General features: G+C 48.3%; 1 pseudogene; it reads left to right on the top strand.

Annotated features, from left to right (window-relative positions):
* The window catches only part of LOC108801575, a 66,197-nt pseudogene that overhangs the window by 48,333 nt on the left and 13,808 nt on the right, over positions 1 to 4,056 (top strand).

Here is a 4,056-nt window from a genome sequence, read left to right as displayed (position 1 = left end):
CTGCAAAACAAAGCTGACTGATGTGGATGGAATCCGAGTTAAGGAAGTGTAGGACCTCCCCTGTTGGGAAGATGACAGACTAAGGTGGGTGAATCTAGACGTCTTCTGGTCGGAGGTCGGGAGGAACCATCTACCAGATATGATCCTCATCAACAAAGATGACTGATGTGGGCGGAGTCCTGGTTGAGGAAGTGTAGGACCTCCCATGTTGGGAAGATGACAGACTAAGGTGGGAGAATCTAGACGTCTTCTGGTCGGAGGTCGGGAGGAACCATCTACCAGATATGATCCTCACCAAAGCTGACTGATGTGGGCGGAGTCCTGGGTGAGGTGAACCAACCCGCTCATGTCCTCCAATAATCTCTTTCTCTTTGTAGTCCATGGACGGGATGTCGGGAAGATCTCGGAGGAACGTCTCACGTTGTCTCCAGACTGTAAAGTAGAAGATGAGGACGTCACACAGTATAGTCCAGGAGAAGACCATAATGTCCACCAGCTGCCCCACAGTGCGGATGGACCATCGTATTCCTCCAATCCTGAGGAACCTCAGACTGGGAGGGGCGGTGACGCCTTTCCAACAGATAAGAGGTTCTGCTGTCCTCAGTGCGGGAAAAGTTTTCATTTTCAGTCCGGCCTTCGTGTCCATCTAAGGTGCCACTCGGGCGAGCGGCCATATTCCTGTTCCGAGTGCGGGAAACATTTTCGTTTTAATTCCAACCTCCATGTTCACATGAGGTCCCACTCCAGCGAGCAGTCCTATCCCTGCACTGAATGTGGGAAACATTTCCGCTTCAAGTCCAGTCTTCGGGTGCACATGAGGTGCCACTCGGGTCAGCTGCCATATTCCTGCTCGGATTGCGGGCAGCGTTTCCCAACCAAACCCCAACTTGTGGTGCATCAGAGATCTCACACAGGTGAGAAGCCGTTTTCCTGCCCGGAGTGCGGGAAAGGTTTTGTCACCAAATCAAATTTAGAGAGGCATCAGGTTTCTCACACGGGGGAGAGGCCGTTTTCCTGCCCTCAGTGCGAGAAATGTTACTCGCGGAAATCTCAGTTGGTCATGCACCTAAGATGTCACTCCGGAGAGAAGCCGTATAACTGTTCCGAGTGCGGAGAAAGTTTTCTGTGGCAGTCCCAACTGCTCAGACATCAAGTATATCACACGGGCAAGATGCCATTTTCCTGTGCTGAGTGCGGACAATGTTTCCCGTTGAAATCAGAACTTGTCAGACACCAAACAACTCACACGGGGGCGAAGCCGTATGCCTGCCCTCAGTGCGGGAAATGTTTTGCGCAGAAGTCTTATCTTTCTGTACATCAAAGATCTCACACGGGCGAGAAACCGTATTCCTGCTCTGAGTGCGGGAAAAGCTATTCACAGAAATCACAACTTGTCATTCATCAGAGATCTCACACGGGGGAGAAGCCGTATTGCTGCTCTGAGTGCGGGAAACATTTCTCCCAGAAGTCCTATCTTTCTGTGCATCAGAGGTCTCACACAGGAGAGAAACCGTATTCCTGCTCTGAGTGCGGGAAACGTTATTCTCGAAAACTAGAGCTTATCACGCATCAGAGGTCTCACACGGGGGAAAAGCCGTATTCCTGCCCTGAGTGTGAGAAATGTTTTCTACGCAAATCGGATCTCACCGCCCATCAGAGGTCGCACACGGGAGAGAAGCCGTATTCCTGTCCCGAGTGTGGGAAAAGTTACGCGCAGAGGTCTTATCTTTCTATTCATCGGAGATGCCACACGGGTGAGAAGCCGTATTCTTGCTCTGAGTGCGGGAAATGTTTTTCAAACAAGTCCAATCTTTACGTGCATCAGGTATGCCACACGGGGGAGAAGCCGCATGCCTGCCCTGAGTGTGGGAAGTGTTTTGTACGTAAATCAGACCTGGCTAAACACCACAGCTTACATGGGAGAGAAGCTGCATCACTGTCCTAAGTGTGGGAAAGGTTATTCAGAAATTTATGTAAATCCTCATTGAGTCCCTCTAGCGGTGTAGTCTGAGGAGCTTGTGGATGAAGAGAAGGGGAGATCAGACTACACGACAGGACTGACAATGTCACTGCAGTAGTGATCAGTCGGCACAGGCAGCTTCGTTGACTCGGAGGGCCCCCTGCTGGAGGACAAATGTCTTCAGATTTGTATTATGATTTCCTTTTATAACAATAAATCTCAGACATGCAGGTTCTCGTTGTTTGTCCTGATTTTGTGTTATGTACTTGATGAAGGAACCGACTCCCCCCCTTCCCATAAATCTCCGTGGGGGGGAGGAGGGGTCTGTAGTATTTTCCATTGATAAGGTGATCAGATCTTTGAGCCGTATATCATCCCACCCGGAATTCCTCCATCACAATCTCCAACCAGAAGACCATCAGATGACATCTATATAGAGGACCGCCCCTCTGTCTGGTCTATGGACCGTGTCCCTCTACATGTCTATATCATTCCTCCACTCCATCACTGTAGCTTCACCACAACTGGAGGGTCGACATTTGGCTCCTCCCCCTTCTCTAGAGAGTCACCTGGAAGAAATACCCAGACAACATCCTCAGCAATAAATGACATTGAGTCTTATTAATGGATTGACACTGCCTGTGGATCTGGTCGGGTCAGCAAGGTGCAGGTTGGGGTCTCAGGAGGTGTGTTTTTTTGCACTCTGCCCCTCCCTCCACTGGCTTCCATCCCCCACCCTCTCTGCCAATCCCTCCCCTGCTTCCATCCCCCCCCCCCCTCTGCCAATCCCTCCACTGGCTTCCATCCCCCGCCCCCCTCTGCCAATCCCTACACTGGTTTCTGATCCCAGCAAATACAATTCAAAATACTAACTTAAAAAACCATCTCCACCCTCATCTCAAGGTGTCACCCAAACCGTCCTCTCAAGACCTCCTGCTCTCCCACTCCCTTGTCACTCCTCTAAAATCACTCCCGTTCTCTGGAACTCCCTACCCCAGTCTGTCCGCCTTGAGGTGATCCCTGAAAACACATGTCTCCCGGGAATCCTAATCCCACCTCTTATCAACTGATATTTTACCTTCTCCTTCAACTCATCTCCTCATAGCTTTTGCATCACTGGCCCCTCCTCTTTTAGATTGTGAGCTCTAAGGGTCAGGGCCCTCGTAACCGTCTTGTCTTCAATTGTATTGTAAAGCGCTGCGCAAACTGTCGGCTCCATAGACTGTATAATAATGATATGTGGACACAATACATACACGCACTTCCTCTGAGCTCCACCAGGTGGTGATCTCGCTCATACCCAGACAAAAAAATCTCTATGACAGGAAGTGATGTCACCTATAAATAGGAAGTTCCGGGTGAGAGTTGAGAGGAAGTAGAGAGGAGACATTGCTGGAACTGGCAGCAGAGGAGGTAATAAGATATTATATTATATATACACCCAGTACCCCCTCCCCCGGTCATCTCCGTCCTCCATAGTCACTGTGACCTCTTTTTCGGCCCCCCGGCAGATCGATGACACGGCCCTTGTGTTATAAGATGTATAAGATAGTCTCCAGAGAGAGAGACTTGGGTGTACGTTTAATAAACTGCGAAAGAGTGTGATAAGCAGTGAGAAGGCTTTTCTCACCTTAGCAACGTGAAAAGTCTATAAAATGCTGTTTAATAACCCGTGATAAGTCAGGTAGGAAATATCTCGCCTCTTCTCATCCTGGTGATAAGTACACAGAGAGTAAGAACAGCTTTATCACGGGATAAGTATTTTGAAAAGTACCCTTGATTTAGCACCCTGTCAGACCCGGTGATAAAGGCCTTTTTCTCGAGAAGCACCGAGCAAAGATACAGGAACTTCCTGTTCATAAACCTACTTCCTTTAGGAACCTTCAGGAACAGTTAAAATAAAGCACAGATGTTCCTCTTCTGGATCTCTGACATTTTGGGACATTAATGCCGGTAGCAACGGTTGGCTGAATGCTGATTGAAGCCCGTGACACACTGCAGGCGATTATATATATATATTATATAATTAAATATATGATATACTAAATGATATGTTTAATTATTTATTTTATTAATATTATTAATTCATAATAATA

This window comes from Nanorana parkeri, unplaced genomic scaffold, assembly GCF_000935625.1.
Source record: "Nanorana parkeri isolate BGI_ZX_2015 unplaced genomic scaffold, ASM93562v1 scaffold2391, whole genome shotgun sequence".
Lineage (NCBI taxonomy): Eukaryota > Metazoa > Chordata > Amphibia > Anura > Dicroglossidae > Nanorana > Nanorana parkeri.
The sequence above is the reverse complement of the archived record's forward strand: the minus strand, read 5'-3'. Positions and strand labels throughout refer to the sequence as shown.